General features: G+C 38.0%; 1 pseudogene; it reads left to right on the top strand.

Annotated features, from left to right (window-relative positions):
- The first annotated feature begins 14,717 nt into the window (after positions 1–14,717).
- Positions 14,718–15,444, top strand: LOC140710773 (phosphoglycerate mutase 1-like; annotated as a pseudogene).
- The last annotated feature ends 3,573 nt before the right edge of the window (positions 15,445–19,017 follow it).

Raw genomic sequence — 19,017 nt, 5'->3', positions numbered from 1 at the left:
AATCTTACCTACTCAGGAGGCTGAGGTGGGAGGATTGCTTGAGCCGAGAAATTCGAGGCTGCAGTAAACTGTGATCTCTGCACTCCAGCCTGGGTGACAAAGCAAGACCCTGAGTCTAATATATATATGTGTGTGTGTGTAGTTTGTATAGTTACCTGTGTAGTTACCTTTACTAGTGGTCTTTCTTTTTCTTTTTCTTTTTTTTCTTAGACGAGGTCTCACTATGTTGACCAGACTGGTCTTGAACTCCTGGGCTCAAGCTATTCTCCCACCTCGGTCTCCCAAAATGCTGGGATTACAGGTGTGAGCCACCATACCCGGCTGGTCTTTATTTCTTTATATAGATTTGAATTGCTGTTTAGTGTCCTTTTATTTCAGCCTGATGAACTTCCTTCAGTATTCTTTGCAGTGTATGTGTGCTACCAACAAATTGTCTCAGTTTTTGTTTATCCTGTAATATCTTAATTTCTGCTTCACTTTTAAAAAATAATTTCAACTTTTATTTTAGATTCCAGGGGTATATGTGCAGCTTTGTCACATGGGTATATTGCGTGATACAGAGGTTTGGGATTCGAATGATCCTGTGACCCAAATCGTGAGTATAGTACACAACAGTTAGTTTTTCAACCCTTGCCCCCTCCCCTGTCTATTGTTGCCATTTTAATGTCCATTAGTACCCAATATTTAGTTCCGTCTTATGTGAGGACATGCAGTATTTTGTTTTCTGTTCCTGTGTTAATTTGCATTGGATAATTGCCTCCAGATGCATTCATGATGCTGCAAAGAATGTGATTTCATTCTTCTGTATGACTGTGTAGTATTCCATGGTGTATATGTGCCATGTTTTCTTTTTCCAATCCACTGGTAATGGGCATCTAGATTGATTCCAGGTCTTTGCTATTGTGAATAGTGCTGTGATGAACATACAAATGCATGTGTTTTTGCCAGAAAGATTTATTTTCTTTTGGATATATACCTAGTAATGGGATTGCTGGGTTGAATGGTAGTTCTTTTTTAAGTTCTTTGAGAAATCTTCAAACTACTTTCCACAGTGGCTGAACTAATTTACATTCCCACCAACAGTATATAAGCATTCCCTTTTCTCTGCAGCCTCACCGATATCTGCTGGCTTTTTACTTTTAGCCATTCTAACTTGTGTGAGATAGTATCTCGTGGTTTTGATTTGCGTTTCTCTAATAATTAGTGATGTTGAGCATTTTTCATGTGTTTGTTGGCTGCTTGTATGTCTTCTTTTGAGAAATATCTGTTCATGTCTTTTGCCCACTACTTATTTATTTATTTATTTGAGATGGAATCTTGCTCTGTCGCCCAGGCTGGAGTGCAGTAGTGTGATCTTGGCTCACTGCAACCTCCGCCTCCCAGGTTCAAGTGATTCTCCTGTCTCAGCTTCCCAAGTAGCTGAGATTACAGGTGTGTGCCACCATGCCTGGCTAATTTTTTGTATTTTTAGTAGAGGTGGAGTTTTGCCATGTTGACCAGGCTGGCCTCGAACTCCTGACCTCAAGTGATCCACCCACCTTGGCCTCCCAAAGTGTTGGGATTACAGGCGTGAGCCATTGTGCCTGGCCTTGCCCAGTTTTTAATGGAGTTATTTGTTTTGCTTGTTGAATTGTTTAAATTCCTTGTAGATTCTGGATATTAGACCTTTGTTGGATGCATAGTTTGTGAATAATTTCTCCCATTCTGTAGGTTGTCTGTTTACTCTGGTGATAGTTTCTTTTGCTGTGTGGGAGCTCTCTGGTTTAAGTAGATCCCACTTGTCAATTTATATTTTTGTTGCAATTGCTTTTGAAGACTTAGTCATAAATTCTTTCCCAAGGCTGATGTCCAGAAAGGTATTTCCCAGATTTTCTTCTAGGACTTTTGTACTTTGAGGTCTTACATTTAAATTTTTAATCTATCTTGAGTTAATTTTTGTATATATTGAAAGGTGGGGTCCAGTTTCATTCTTCTGCATATAGCTAGCCAGTTATCCCAGCACCAAGTAGTGAATAGGGTGTTGTTTCCCCATTGGTTATTTTTGTTGACTTTATTGAAGATCAGATGACTGTAGGTTTGTGGCTTTATTTCTGAGATCTCCATTCTGTTCCATTGGTCTTTATGTCTATTTTTATACCATTAGCATGCTGTTTTGGTTACTGTGGCCTTATAGTTTGAAGTTGGGTAATGTGATGCCTCTGGCTTTGTTCTTTATGCTTAGGATGGCTTTGTCTATTTGGGCCCTTTTTTGGGTTGGATATGAATTTTAGAATAGTTTTTTCCTAATTCTGTGAAAAATGATATTGGTAGTTTGATAGGAATAGCATTGAATCTGTAGATTGCTTTGGGCAGTATGGCCATTTTAATGATATTTATTCTCCCAATCAATGAACATGGAATTGTTCTCCATTTGTTTGTGTCATCTATGATTTCTTTTAGCTGTGCTTTGTAGACCTTGTAGAGGTCTTTTTTGTCCTGGTTACACATATTCCTGGTATTTTACTTTTTTGTGACTATTGTAAATGGGATTATGTTCCTGATTTGGCTCTCAGCTTGAATGTTATTGGTGTATAGAAATGCTACTGATTTTTGTACATTGATTTTGTATCCTGAAACTTTACTCAAGTTATTTATTAGTTCTAGAAGCCTTTTGGTGGAGTCTTTAGGGTTTTCTAGCTATATAATTATATCATCAGCAAAGAGAGATGGTTTGACTTCTTTTTTCCTTATTTGGATGCCTTTTATTTCTTTCTCTTGCCTGATTGCTCTGGCAAGGACTTCTAGTACTATACGGAATAGGAGCAGTAAGAGTGGACATCCTTGTCTTGTTTCAGTTCTCAATAGGAATGCTTCCAGCCTTTGTCCATTCAGCATGATGTTGGCTGTGAGTTTGTCATAGATGGTTCTTGTTATTTTAAGGTATGTTCTTTCAATGCCTAGTTTGTTGATCTCCTTCAGTTTTGAAAGATAGTTTGGGTGGATATGGAAATCTTGTTGGACAGTCTTTTGCTTTCAGCAGTTTGAATATGTCATTTCAGTTCCTCAAGTCTCCATAGTTTCTGATGAGAAATCAGCTGTTAATCTTATTCAGGATCCCTTGTTCATGATGAGTTGCTTCTCTCTTGCTACTTTTAAGATTCTCTCTTTCTCTTTGACTTTGTAAAGTTTGACTATTTTATGAATTTTGTCAAGCTTCTTGAATGTGTTGATTGATGTTTTTCATCAAATTTGGGAAATTTTCAGCTATGATTTCTTCAAATATTCCTTCTGCCCCTTTATCTTTCTGGAAATCTCATATATTGCTGGTAAGAATGCAAATGTTTGTATCTTGATGGTGTCCCACATTTCTCTGAGGCTCTGTTTGTTTTTGTTCATTTTTTTCCTGTTCATTTCAGTTGACCCATCATCAAGTTTACTTTTTTTTTTTTTTTTTTTTTACTTTTTTTCCAGTTGAAATATGCTGTTGAGCTTGTCTAGTGAATTTTAAAATTTGATTATTCTATTTTTCAACTCTAGAATTTCTATTTGGTCCTTTAAAAATTCTCTTTATTGATATATTTTCCTTTCTACTTGTTCTCTTTCCTTTTGTTCTTTAGATGTAATTTTCTTTAGTTCTTTGAACATACTTATAAAAGCTGTTAAAAAGTCTTTAGTAATTTTCAGTGCAAGCATCCTCAAAGTCAACTTCTATTGACTTTACCTTTTCCTATGTGTGGGTCATACTTTCTTGTTTCTTTGCATGTCTCATAATTGTTTGAACAAACTTTGACATTTCAAATAATAAAGTGACAGTTCTGTAAATCAGATTTTCCTCCCTCGTATTTCCAGGGTTTTTTGTTGTTATTTGTTGTTGTTGATGGTTATGTTTGCTGTTTGTCTGTTTAATGACTTTCCTGAACTAATTCTGTAAAGTTTGTGTTCTTTGTCATGTGTGGCCACTGAAATCTCTGCTGAGATAGCTTAATGGTCAGGTAATGACTGGCCAGAGATGTTCTTAAATTCATTACATCACTAAGTCTCCTAGACCTTGCCAAGGAGCTCTGTTTGAGTGTTGGGAATATCTTTAACACTCCAACGGGCACTTTACAACACTGCCTTAGCCTTCACTTTTTGATTACACAGAGTCTCCACTTACACCAGATGTGAAAGATTAGAGATTTCTCAGGTCTTTCCTGGACATTCATGCAGCCCTGCACATGCACATAGCCTTTTAGATTCCCAGAAATATGTTGGAGCTTCTCAAAGCCTTCCATGGACATCTCGTTTCCCAAGTTTTCCTTTTAAGTTTTTCAGTAAGCTTGTTTGTCCCAACTGTGATTCTCCACCTCAGACAACTATGATGTTTAATAATTGCAGCTGATTGTTTTCTACAAACACACTGAGGAAAAGGCTGTACACATGAAGAAAGGTCTGAGTCAGGTCAAATAAGAGAGAGTCCTGTAATTGGGGTTTCCAGATAATGTCCCAACAGGTTGAATAGTGACAATACACTTGAGATGGGGCTTTGGGGAGCAGAAAAATCTATATTTCTCATCAAATGGCTACTAACCTGTTGAATTTCATGGCTACAATGATTGGGAGGCTGTTGGTTTTCAAGGCTACCGTGGAGCCGGAGAAAGGTGATGAGAATAGGGCAAGTTAGAAAGTCACACAGCTCAATGTTCTTACCAAGATTCTGTTATTTTCTTAAATAAATGCTCCTCGAATTGTTGGCATGCCTTTCTAAAAAAAAAAAAAATGTCCAGAGTTAAGAAAAAGTTGCTTTTGATAATTTTTGGAAGAGTTTTTGTTGCTTTTATGGTGAGCAGATTTTTGGAAGTCCTTATTCTGTCATTCTATTGTTTATTTCATCCTACCACTTCCTTTCATTATATTTGTATGTTTTATATTTTCCCTATTTTAACTTTTAACTTGCCTCTGATGTTATATTTCAAGTCAGTTTCTTGTAATCAGCAGATATTTGTGTTATTTTCCTCCATTTTTTCAATGTCTGCCATTTAATTTGTGTAGTTAGACCATTTTTCTTTTGTTTTTAATATACTTTAGTTTTTTTTTTTTTAAATAGGCTTTATTTGTTAGAGGAGTTTTAGGTTCACAGCAAAACTAAGTGGAAGAGATTTCCCACCTACTCTCTGTCCCCACACTTGCCTATCTTCTCCCATTATCAATTTCGTCTTCCAGAGTGGTACATTTTTTATAACTGATGCACCTACATTGGCACATTATTATCATCCAAAGTCCATAGCTTACATTAAGATTCACTCTTGGCATTGTACATTCTGTGAGTTTTGACACATATGTAATGACACATATCCAACACTATAGTGTCATACAAAATAGTTCCACTGCCCTAAAAATTCTCTGTGTCCTGTATATTTATCATTCCCTTTCCCCCAAATCATGGTAGCCACTTATCTTTTTACTGTATTCATAACTTTGCCTTTTTCAGAATGTCATGTAGTTGTAATCGTATATAGCCTTTTCTGATTGTCTTCTTTTAGGTTTTCATATCTTTTTATGGCTTGAAAACTTATTTCCTTTTAGTGCTGAATAACATTCCAATGTCTGGATTTACTATAGTTTAATTATCCATCACTTACTGAAGGACATCTTGGTTGTTTCCAAGTTTTGGCAATTATGAATAAAGCTGTTTTATTATTTTTTAAAACAATGTCTCACTCTGTCACCTAGTAGACTGGAGTGCAGTGGCACTATCTTGGCTCACAGCAACCTCTGCCTCCTGGGCTCAAGCGATTCTCCTGCCTCAGCTTCCGAGTAGCTGGGACCACAGGCACGCACCACCATACCTGACTAATTTTTGTATTTTTTGTAGAGATGAGATTTTGCCATGTTGCCCAGGCTGGTCTTGAACTCCTGGGCTCAAGTGATCCACCTGCCTTGGCCTCCCAAAGTGCTAAGATTACAAGCATGAACCACTCCACCTGGCCTTAAAACTGTTTTTTTTTTTTTTTTTTTTTTTTTAAATGTGTGTGTGTGTGTGTGTGTGTGTGTGTATACATAAGATTTTGACTCATTTGTGTAAATACCAAGGAACACAACTGCTGGATCATATGGGGTGTTTAGTTTTGGAAGAAACTGCCAAACTGTCTTCTACAGTGACTGTACCATTTTGCATTTCCACCAACAATAAATGAGAATTTTGTTGCTCCACGTCCTCACCAGCATGTTGTCAGTGTTCTGGATTTTGGTCATTCTAATAGGTGTATAGTGGTATCTCATTATTGTTTTAGTTTGTAGTTCCCTAATGACATATGATGTTGAGCTTCTTTGCATATGCTTATTTACCATCTGCGTATCTTTTCTGGTGAGTCGTCTGTTCTTTCATTCAATTTTTAATCAAGTTGTTTATTTTCTTATAGTTGAATTTTAAAGAGTTCATTGTATATTTAGGATAACAGTCTTTTATCAGATGTGTCTTTTGCAAATATTTTCTCCCAGTCTGTGGCTTGTCTTTTCATTCTCTTGACAGTTTCTTTCACTGAGCAGAACTTTTAAATTTTAATAAATACTATCTTATCAATTATGTTTTTCATGTATTATGCCTTTGATATTTATGTATAAGTATTTGTTTTAATACTTGTTCTCAATTCTTTTTGTTATATGCCTAGGAATGGAATTGCTTGGTCACGTGATAACATGTTTAACTTTTTGTGAAACTGCTGGACTTTTTCAAAGTGGTTGCACCATTTTACATTTCCACTAGCCATGTATGAGGGTTGCAGTTTCTCCTTATCCTTACCAATACTAGTTAATGTTCCTCCTTTTTGTTATAGGCATGCTAGTAATGTAAACTGATATCTCTTTATGGTTTTTATTTGTATTTCCCAGATGTCTTAATGATATTGAGTGTCTTTTCATATGGCTGTAGCCATTTGGATATCTTTTTGTATCTTTTTTGATGAAATGTCTATTCAAATTCTTTGCCCATTTTTAAATTGGGTGATATGTTTTCATTGTTAAGGTATGTGCTTTATATATTCTGTGCACAAATTCCTTGTTATATGTACAATATGCAAATATTTTCTCCCATTCTGTGTATTATCTTTTCACTTTCTTGATGGTATCCTTTGAATCACAAACATTTTAAGTTTTTATGAAGTCCAAGCAATTTATCTCACTTTTGTCATTTTTGCTTTTGGTGTCATATCTAAGAAAACATTTCCTAGTTCAAAGTCGTGAAGATTCTTGCACAGATTTTCTTCTGGGAGTTTTGGCTCTTGGATTTAGGTCTTTGATCCATTTTGAATTAAGTTTTAAAGGCGGTAAGGTAGAGATACATCTTCATTTTTAAATGTGGATCTCCAATTCCTCCAGCACCATTTGTTGGAAAGACAATTTTTTCCTGTTGAGTTGTCTTGGCATCCTTGTTGAAAACCAATTGATCGCAAACATGTAAGTTAATTTCTGGACTCTCAACTTTTATTCCATTGATCTATATGCCTGTTATTATGCCTGTACTACATTGTCTTGATTACTGTAGCTGTTTAGTAAGTTTTAAAATTGTGAAGTGTGAGTCTTCCAACTTTGGTCTTCTTTTTCAAGGTTGTCTTGGTTATTCTGTGTTCCTTGTATTTTCACATGAATTTTAGAATTAGCTTTGGCAATTCCAGCTGGGGTTTTGGATATGTATTTCAATGAATCTGTATTAGTTTGGGGCGTATATTTATATTTCTTGATTTATCAATTTTAGACTTTATCCATAATAACTAAGAGCTTGTATATCCCACCCTTCCCATTATTTCCTGTCTTCCCATCCTTCCAAAAATGTTGTATCTTAATTTTTCATCAAGTCAATAACTTGTGTTTACGTTATCGTAAATATGTAAATACTGTTTACTGTTGAGTTATGTAGTGCACTGTGACTAATCCTCCTTTCTTGTAGGACTTTTCGTTTTCCCTATCACTTATGATTGCCTCATTTTTTTCTTTTTTTTTTCTCTTTTTTAAAAATTATTATTATACTTTAAGTTCTAGGGTACATGTGCATAACGTGCAGTTTTGTTACATATGTATACTTGTGCCATGTTGGTGTGCTGCACCCATCAACTCGTCAGCACCCATCAACTCGTCATTTACATCAGGTATAACTCCCAATGCAATCCCTCCCCGCTCCCCCATCCCCATGATAGGCCCCGGTGTATGATGTTCCCTTTCCCGAGTCCAAGTGATCTCATTGTTCAGTTCCCACCTATGAGTGAGAACATGCGGTGTTTGGTTTTCTGTTCTGGCGATAGTTTGCTGAGAATGATGGTTTCCAGCTGCATCTATGTCTGTACAAAGGGCACAAACTCATCCTTTTTTATGGCTGCATAGTATTTCATAGTGTATATGTGCCATATTTTCTTAATATAGTCTGTCACTGATGGACATTTGGGTTGATTCCAAGTCTTTGCTATTGTGAATAGTGCCGCAATAAACATACATGTGCATGTGTATAGCAGCATGATTTATAATCCTTTGGGTATATACCCAGTAATGGGATGGCTGGGTCATATGGTACTTCTAGTTCTAGATCCTTGAGGAATCGCCATACTGTTTTCCACAATGGTTGAACTAGTTTACAATCCCACCAACAGTGTAAAAGTGTTCCTATGTCTCCACATCCTCTGCAGCACCTGTTGTTTCCTGACTTTTTAATGATTGCCATTCTAACTGGTGTGAGATGGTATCTCATTGTGGTTTTGATTTGCATTTCTCTGATGGCCAGTGATGATGAGCATTTTTTCATGTGTCTGTTGGCTGTATGAATGTCTTCTTTTGAGAACTGTCTGTTCATATCCTTTGCCCACTTTTTGATGGGATTGTTTGTTTTTTTCTTGTAAATTTGTTTGAGTTCTTTGTAGGTTCTGGATATTAGCCCTTTGTCAGATAGGTAGATTGCAAAACTTTTCTCCCATTCTGTAGGTTGCCTGTTCACTCTGATGGTAGTTTCTTTTGTTGTGCAGAAGCTCTTTAGTTTAATTAGGTCCCATTTGTCAATTTTGGCTTTTGTTGCCATTGCTTTTGGTGTTTTAGACATGAAGTCCTTGCCCATGCCTATGTCCTGAATGGTATTACCTAGGTTTTCGTCTAGGGTTTTTATGGTATTAGGTCTAACATTTAAGTCTCTAATCCATCTTGAATTAATTTTCGTATAAGGAGTAAGGAAAGGATCCAGTTTCAGCTTTCTACTTATGGCTAGCCAATTTTCCCAGCACCATTTATTAAATAGGGAATCCTTTCCCCATTTCTTGTTTTTGTCAGGTTTGTCAAAGATCAGATGGCTGTAGATGTGTGGTATTATTTCTGAGGACCCTGTTCTGTTCCATTGGTCTATATCTCTGTTTTGGTACTAGTACCATGCTGTTTTGGTTACTGTAGCCTTGTAATATAGTTTGAAGTCAGGTAGCGTGATGCCTCCAGCTTTGTTCTTTTGGCTTAGGATTGTCTTGGCAATGCGGGCTCTTTTTTGATTCCATATGAACTTTAAAGTAGTTTTTTCCAATTCTGTGAAGAATTTCTTTTGCCTAGTAAGTTTTCTCTACTTATTCTTAAATGTTACTCCAAATGCTCCAAAATTTATGCCACATGTCTATTAATATTTTTAAATGCTCAAACCCATCAGTTAATTTTTCTTGAGAGCCCACTCCCACAGTCATCTCTCCTCCTGCTATAGTTTGGTTGTTCACTGTTATTTTGGGATCTGTCTTCATTATACTTCCTTATTGAGTCCCTTCTTTCCTGCACCCAATTTCTTCCTCCTTTTTGCTTTATGCCTTCATTTTCATGAAGCACATGATTCAGTAGCTTCATAAGAAGGAGTATATGGTAGGCAGAATAAGGGCCCCCCCAAATTGTCCATGTCCTAATCCCAGGAACCTGTATGTTTCCTTACACTGCAAAAGAGACTTTGTAGATGTGTTCAAGCTAAGCATCTTGAGATGGGGTGATTATTCTGAATCATCTATGTGGGCCCAATGTAGTCACAAGGAAGCAGGAGGTCAGAAACGAGAAAAGATGTTATACTATTGGCTTTGAGGATGAAGGAAGAGGACATGAACCAAAGAATGCAGGCAGCCTCTAGAAACTGGAAAAGGCAAGTAAACAGATTCTCCCCTAGTGCCTCTGGAAGCAACACAGTCTTGCTGCCCCATTTTAGGCTTCTGACCTCTAGAACTATAAGATAATAAATTTGTATTGTTTTGAGACACCACGTTTGTGATAATATGTTGCAGTAGCAATAGAAAATAATATAGATCACATGGAAAATAAATGATCTGAGACCTTACCAGAATATAAATGTATTGTTTCTATACTCTCATGGGATTGACACTTTGAATTCTGGGTTGGAAATTATGTTTCCCTTAGAATCATGAAGATACTGCTGCATAATCTTTTTGTTTCCAGTGTTGTTTTGGAAAATTGTATGGAATTCTAATTTATGATATTTTGTTTGTGACCTGAATCTTTTAGGGTCTTCTCTTTAACTCTGTTGTTCAAAAATATCATCATGATATAACCTGATTTCAGTGTTTTAAAATTTATTGTTCTGGGATCTTGTTATTTCAGTCTGGAGATGCATGTCCTTTAGTTCTGGGAAATTTTTTTGTATTCTTTTCTAGTATTTTCCTTTCTTTCATTATTTTGGTTCTCCTTTTCTGGAAGTTTATTAGTTGATTGATGCACTTCCTAAATATATGATCATATTACTATTTTCCACTTACTACTTTTGTTATACTTTCTGCAATGTTTCCTTTTATTGAATATTTTATGTTTGTAATTCTACTTTTAGTTCCCCATAGCTCCTTTAAAGTGTATCTAGTATACCTTAAATATACACGGTACAATTTATTTCTTTTAATAAAGTGTTTTCAGATCTAGTTTCAAAAGCTCAATGTCTTTTCTTGTCTCTATGAGGATATTTATTAAAATTTTAGAAAGTTTTCTTCTGCTCCCTGAATTTACTGTTTCCTCTGGCTTTATTTTTATTTATTTATTTATTTATTTTTGAGACAGAGTCTTGCTCTGTCGCCCAGACTGGAGTGCAGTGGCATGATCTCGGCTCACTGCAACCTCTGCCTCCCGGGTTCAAGCAATTCTCTTGCCTCAGCCTCCTGAGTAGCTGGGATTACAGGCATGCGCCACTATGCCCGGCTAATTTTTGTACTTTTAGTAGAGACATGGTTTCACCCCATGTTGGCCATGCTGGTCTCGAACTCTTGACCGATTGGGCTCCCAAAGTTTTACAGGCATGAGCCACCGCTCCTGGCCTACTTTTCTGTTTGTCTGTATTTGTCTGTCTGTAATATTAGGAGAGCCTCAACATGTCACTGTTACAAGGAAATGCACTGAAAAGCTGACCGTAATTTCTTTGTGAGTTGTGGAGAATTGTCAACTATTGGGTTTATTCAGAGGATGCTATGTCAAAAAGATAGTTTTGCACTAAGGTAGTACTCAAATCTGTATGTGGAGGAATTTTTTTTTTTCCTCTGAGGACTTTAATCTCACCAGACAAAAATCTTCTAGACTCTTACTTCAGCCATTTAAACCAGGCTTTGGAATTCTGGAAGCAGGCAAATGGGAGGAGGCTGTGATCCCACTGTTCCAGATGCTGGCTTTGATTTTATCCTTTTGCTTGCAGCTCTATGTTTCACTCCAATCTATACTGTGCTTGATGTCCCCATGTCCAAAACCTCTCAGCTTCTATTTCTTCTGAGAATAAATCTCAGGAATGTTGTGGAGTGGGGAAATAGTATTTATTAATTTACATGTTGGGGGGACAGGATTTGAGTGTCCAATTGCTATGTATACAGATTTTCAACCAATTTTCTTTGTTTTCAGGCCTGTACTCCATTTCCACTTTCCAAAGTGCTTTGTGCCACCAACTCTTAATTCTTCCTCAGTTCTATGGGAGCAGAATGACTTGTTTCTTGGTGGCATTGAAATTTTTCCTTCCTTTCCTCTGCTAAGTTAATTATTGCTTATCAATCTGCTTTTCATCTCTCCAGAACTTGCTGAAATCTCATCTATTATTGTTTTATTTCCCACTCCCTTTACCCCCATGGGCTTTTTTTTCCCCCTTTATTATCATTTAGTAGAGTTTGGGATTGTGTTAAAGTTGCCTGTGGATTGATATTTAGCCATATTAGAAACACATAAATGTAATGTAACTATGAAATTGTGACTGGCACAAACTATGCTCTGGCACCTATCTGGATTGTGGTCACATCAATGAATAATCATTTTTTTTTTTTTTTTTGAGACAGAGTCTCTCTCTGTTGCCCAGGCTGGAGTGCAGTGGTGGGATCTCAACTCACTGCAAGCTCCGCCTCCTGGGTTCACACCATTCTCCTGCCTCAGCCTCCCCAGTAGCTGGGACTACAGGCGCCGCCACCACGCCTGGCTAATTTTTGTGTTTTTAGTAGAGATGGGGTTTCACCTTGTTAGCCAGGATGGTCTCGATTTCCTGACCTCGTGATCCGCCCGCCTCGGCCTCCCAAAGTGCTGGGATTACAGGCGTGAGCCACTGTGCCTGGCCAAATAATCATTTTCAAAGAGGTTTAGTTGTCTTAGCTGATGTGATGGACTCAAGGCTCTTTTTGCAGAGTTCCTGTTTCTGTTGACTACAATCATTTATTTTAATGTTAAAGTTGTTTACTACTTGATTATTGGAAGATATCTCTAGACTAAAATCATTGACATAATAGAAAGAAACCTTTTAATCTTATTTTAAAAAAGTAATACATGCACATAGTAACAAAAATGTCAAATAGCACAAAAGTGTATTCACTGAAAAATAAGTCTCCTTCACTCTCCAGTCCCCCAGCTACCCACTTCCTTGCCTTAGAGGCAATTACTGTTACCAGTTTCTTGCATTCTTTCAGATATATTATAGGCATATTCAAGCATATATACCTTTCACTGTCACAGAAATGGCAGTATTCTATGTGTACTGACATGCATCTTGCTTTTTTCACTTAACAGTATATCTTGGTGATCTTCCATTTCGATGCACATAGGATCTTACCTTTTTTCTTCTGGTGGTTTTATAGTATTCTGTTGTATTAATACACTGCAATTTATTTAACCAGTTTCTTATTGATGGACATTTAGGTTGTTTCCAACATTTTCTACTACAAATATTGCTGCAGTGAATTTCTTCACCTTTTGTACATGTTTGAGTGTATTTGTGACGTAAATTCCTATAAGTACAATTGTTGGTTCAAAGAATATGTAGCTTTTATTTTATTTTATTTTATTTTATTTTAGACAGAGTCTCGCTCTGTCACCCAGGCTGGAGTGCAGTGGTGCGATCTCTGCTCACTGCAACCTCGGCGTCTCCTGGATTCAAGCAATTTTCCTGCCTCAGCCTCCCGAGTAGCTGGGATTACAGGCACCCACAACCACGTCCAGCTAATTTTTGTATTTTTTGTAGAGTCGGGGTTTTACCATGTTGGCCAGGCAGGTCTCAAATTCCTGACCTCAAGTGATCCACCCACCTTGGCCTCCCAAAGCGCTGGGATTATAGGCATGAGCCACCGCGCCTATCCAACATATAACTTTAAAATTTGTCTTTGTCTTTTTGAAATGTCCCAGAGATATTTGTGAGAGCATCCTTGCTTTGTGACAATAAGATGTTTGTAGGAACATTTTGCTTTTTTTTGTCCTCTGCTCAAGGAACCCTGATTCCGTTTGGCAGAAAAAGGTAGAAGATCTGGGGGGTTGCGGGGGAGGTTTAGATTTTTCTACATGACTACTGTTGGTAGGGAGAGGCAATCTGAATGATTTAAGTAACAAAGTGAAAACTTTTTAAGGGTGCCAGTTCATGTTGATGTTTCCAGTTTAACTTCAAGTCCTTTCTTTCTTACTACTATTATGAGAAATTTAAATAATTTATTCTCTTTTTCTTTTTCATTTGTGCTGCCATCTTTAAGGCTCTTTTATTTATATTCTTCTACTAACTCAAATATATTATGCTGCATATTGTCATACCAAACCATGTGTTTAAATTATAATACTGTTCTGAGCTTGAGAAATATCTATTTCTTTTTTGCTCCCTGACAAAATAGATTTCAAAGCATACAAGTTTAGATGATCCTTTATGACCACACCATCTGAACACAGAACTGGCTGTCCGGAAAGAAATGTTAACCTCCTGCCCATGGAGCCTCAGGGAATTCTGAAGGTATAGGGCACTCAGCATCAAAATAGAGTCCCCATGCACTTAATGGAAGTTAATGGAAAGGGCAGCTAAGCAAACACTGGCTTGTGAGGTTTTAACTAAAACCTTCCTCCAGCTTTTCTTTCCCACATGCCAAAACAGTCTTGGCTTTTTTCCTTTGAGCCTTATGACTTCAACTTGTTTTTTCTTTTTTCATATTTTTCTTCGCTGATGCTGCTGCTCATTTATTTGTTATAGGCAGTTTGAGCACTGAACTTCAATTTTTCATAGGACCTTGACTTCTTTGTTGGCTTGAATGGCTTCAAGGTTGTCCTATTTTAAAGCCATCTAAGACAGTAAAAAAAATCCCAGAAAATACATTGTCAAGAATTGTGAGCCTGCTGCCATGGCCACTCCAGTTTCCAGAGCAAGAGCACCCAGCGGACCATGAGGAGGTGAATCACGATGGGCAGGTGCTGCCAGGTGCTGGCTATGAGTTTGACATATGCTTCCCATCAGTGCAGAAGAGAGCAATCTGGAATCTCTGGACACTGTGCATGCTATTGACCCAATGTGGTGGCCTGCAGCGAGGACTTGATGCCTCAATGAATGGCACTATGGGGATCTGACCAGCTTCCATAAAGCAGAAACTGCTGCCAAGAATGGTGAGGCCTAGGTAAAGATGTGGATATGCCCTTATGATGTCTCACCACCTTCGATGGAGCCCTACCACCCCTTCTATAGCAGCATTAGTAAGGATTGCGGGTATACAGACCTCACTGAAGATCAACTACCCTCTTGTGAAAGTCTGGAGGATACTATTGCCAGAGCTCTGGCCTTTTGGAATAAAGATATAGTTCCCCAGATAAAGAAGAGGAATTGGATATTGATTGAAGCCCATGACAACAGCCTTATAGGCATTATCAAGCATCTGGAGGGTGTCTCTGAAGTAGCTATCATGGAGCTGAACCTGCTTACTGGTATTCCCATTGCCTATGAATTGGCCAAGAACTTGAACCCCATCAAGTCCATGCAGTTCTTAGGGGATGAAGAGACTATGTGTAAAGCCATGAAAGCTGTGGCTGCCCAGGGCAAGGCCAAGAAGTGAAGACCTTCAGGCAGACTACTGTCCCCAGAAACACCCTCCCTGCCCATCCCTTCTTCTGCCCCTCCTTCCTGCACATATCACATGGACCACATCTGTAGGCATCTGAAGTTGTAGATGCAGATGGGGACCGATGGCTCCCATTTTCATTTCAGCCATTTGTCTCCTGCACCCACTCTCTTCATACAATCCAGTCAGGATAGCACCTCTGGGGCATGGGGCTCAGTCCAAGCCCAGGGAAAGCTCCCCTTATCCAAGAGGGTTGAGAGGTAGTGATTCGGGTTTTAACCAGGGCTTTGTGTGCAAAGGACCTGCTTTAGTAAGGGATAGGGAGAAACCATGCTAAGGCATGGCCGATGAGGAGAAGCAAGAGAGCCTGTTTGCCCTCAGGAGGCAATCTTGTGTTCTTCTGTAGTCAGGCCACTTACAGGGGTACTCTAGTCATTCCAGTGGAAGATGAATGTAACCTGCATGGTGATGTAAAATAAAAAAGCCCAAACCAAACAAAAATAAAACACCCCATTTCCTTCCTGACCCCAGAGGAGCTGGCTCCACTTGAAGATTGAGATCAATCCTGAATTAAATTTCTATTGCATTTACTTTTACAAAAAAATGTATAGAAATAATATGAAACAAAAACCCTCCTGGGATTTCTAGTGGTGGCTGAAATAGTCCCACATGTGGTCATCAGAAAATAAGCCATTCCTCACACCAATATTAGATAATCTCCTTGACCTGTAAGGGATAGGAGTGCATCCTGCTGTGTATTTTAGAATTCCTCCCTGATATGGTTTGAATTTGTGTCCCTGTCCAAATCTCATGTGGAATTGTAAATCCCAATGTTGTAGGAGGGGCCTGGTGGGAGGTAATTAAATCATGGGGGCAGATTTCCCCCTTGCTGTTCTCATGATAGTGAGTGAGTTCTCACAAGACCTAGTTGTTTAAAAGTGTATGACACCTTCCCCTTTGCCCTCTTCCTCCTTCTCCAGCCGTGTAAGATGTGCCTACTTCCACCTTCACCTTCTGCCATGATTGTAAGTTTCCAGAGGCCTTCCCAGCCATGCTTCCTGTACACCTGCAGAATCATGAGTCAATTAAACCTCTTTTCTTTATAAATTACCCAGTCTCAGGTAGTTCTTTATAGAAATTTAAGAACAGACTAATACACCCCCCACCACCTTGTTTTGAGGCAGTGAAATGTCTCTTGATCATGTTCCAGTGTGTTTTTCATGGCCTGATTTCTTTTCTTTCTTTCTTTTTTATTTCAATTGTTTTTTGGGTACAGGCATTTTTTGGTTACATGGATAAGTTCTTTAGTGGTGATTTCTGAGACTTTAGTACACCTGTTACCTGAGCAGTGTACACTGTACCCTATATGTAGTCTTGCAACCTTCCCCTCTGAGTCGCCAAAGTCCATTATGTCATTCTTATGCCTTCTCATTGCCTGATTTCTGAATCATGTTCTAGTTGCTTGGCCCTGCCACATGGGCCCAGTACTCATTTTGGGCATAAATATACTAAATATTTTTTTCCAGATCAGTATAATAAAGGAGTGATGTACAATTACAAAATTGTGAAGAAAATGTGCCAAATAATAATTTAAAAATCTACTTACTAACCTCATGTGGCTCAATTTCAATAACGTCCCATAATTTTCACAATACTGGGTGTGCTTCATGAAGACCAATTCGCAAAAGACAAAAGCACAATTGAATTATCCACATTACAGTTACAATTTTACATTCTTAATATGCCCAGGTAACTCTTGACAACATTTCAAATAAACTTCAGTCATATTTGGCATATACTGAGGCTGGCATTTTTTTTCCACATGAAAGCAAATGGAAAAATGATAAAATTACAATTATAGAGAACCTCAGCCATTCCAGGTTTGGTGCAAATATCCGTATGTTTGCTAAATATTCTAGGACTGTTTCCCCAGCTTTGCATTGTGGATAGATGTAGACATTATTATTTGTTTACCATAGGGATAAAACCTATAGTCATTTTTGAAGAATTAAAGCCAACCCCCAAAGATTTATGCACCTAACAAGGTTTTTTTTTTTTTTTTATACTTTATTGGTTTCGTCTAAAGAAAAGGTTTTTAGTATGAAAATTTCCAGTTGTCTATGTATAAATGTACATCTTTAAGAATCACTTAATAAGGGATATTTACCAAAGATATGGGAACTATGTAGCCCTATTCTCAGCACAGAAGCAGTGACTTCTAGTAAAGATTTAAAATGGGTTCAGATGAGAGGAGGAAAAAAACTCAGAACCCTAGCCTTGGAAAAGAACTGTTAAAAGCCCCAACTCTGAGCATGTTATCACTTATGGATCTTTCTCTTTTATCTGCTGTTGAAGTATTATGAGTTTCAGTCCAGCAAGGTCATATCTTTCTTCAAAAGAAAAATCAATGCCCCAAATATGAAAATTACACAACTTGTTGACACACTACTAGCTCCCATCCTAGTATGGCCAAATCTTTCTCTGAAAAAGAAAATACACTAAAATACAAAATTCCACAACCTTATTTCTGATAACACTTTAGTTTAATTGTCACACAATTAATCAACTTCAATAACTTAGGTATTTCTGGATCGTAGCATAACTGGTAGGGCTTATAACTTTGTAACTTTCCATGCATAGAACCCTTCTAGGTTAAGCACATATATTTCATTTTTTTTTTTTTTGAGACGGAATCTCACTCTGTCACCCAGGATGGAGTGCAGTGGCGTGATCTCAGCTCACTGCAAGCTCTGCCTCCCGGGTTCACGCCTTTCTCCTGCCTCAGCCTCCTGAGTAGCTGGGACTACAGGTGCCCGCCACCATGCCCGGCTAATTTTTTTTTTTGTATTTTTAGTAGAGACGGGGTTTCACCATGTTAGCCAGGATGGTCTCGATCTCCTGACCTTGTGATCTGCCCACCTCGGCTTCCCAAAGTGCTGGGATTACAGGCGTGAGCCACCGTGCCCGGCAAGCACACATATTTCAAAAAGAAGATTCAAAAAGGAGTTTCTGAAATAATATTAGGAGTGGGAAATAAATAAGGGGCATCCAAATAGGAAGAGAGGAAGTCAAACTACCCCTGTTTGTAGATGATATGATTCTATATCTAGAAAACCCCATAGTCTCAGCCCAAAGGATCCTTAAGCTGATAAATAACTTAAGCAAATTGTCGGGATACAAAATCAATGTGCAAAAATCACTAGCACTCCTATACAACAACAACATTCAAGCTGAAAGTCAAATCAGGACCACAATCCCATTCACAATTACCACACACGCAAAGTAAAATACCTATGAATACAGATAATCAAGGAAGTGAAAGATCTCTACAAGCAGAACTGCAAAACGCTGCTCAGAGAAATCAGAGATGATATAAACAAATGGAAAAACATTCCATGCTCATGGATAGGAAGAATCAACATCATTACAGTGGCCATACTGCCCAAAGCAATTTACAGATTCAACACTATTTCTATTAAACTACCAACGACATTCATTACAGAAGTAGAAGTATTTTAAAATTTATGAGGAGCCAAAAAGGAGCCCGAATAGGCAAGGCAATCCTAAGAAAAAGAACAAAGCTGGAGGCATCGTGCTATCTGACTTCAAACTATACTACAGAGCTATGGTAACCAAAACAGCATGGTACTAGTACAAAAACAGGCACAAAGTCGAATGGAACAGAATAAAGAACCCAGAAATAAGGCCACACACCTACAACTATTGGATCTTTGACAAAGCT

Source organism: Chlorocebus sabaeus, chromosome X (assembly GCF_047675955.1).
Source record: "Chlorocebus sabaeus isolate Y175 chromosome X, mChlSab1.0.hap1, whole genome shotgun sequence".
Lineage (NCBI taxonomy): Eukaryota > Metazoa > Chordata > Mammalia > Primates > Cercopithecidae > Chlorocebus > Chlorocebus sabaeus.
The sequence above is the reverse complement of the archived record's forward strand: the minus strand, read 5'-3'. Positions and strand labels throughout refer to the sequence as shown.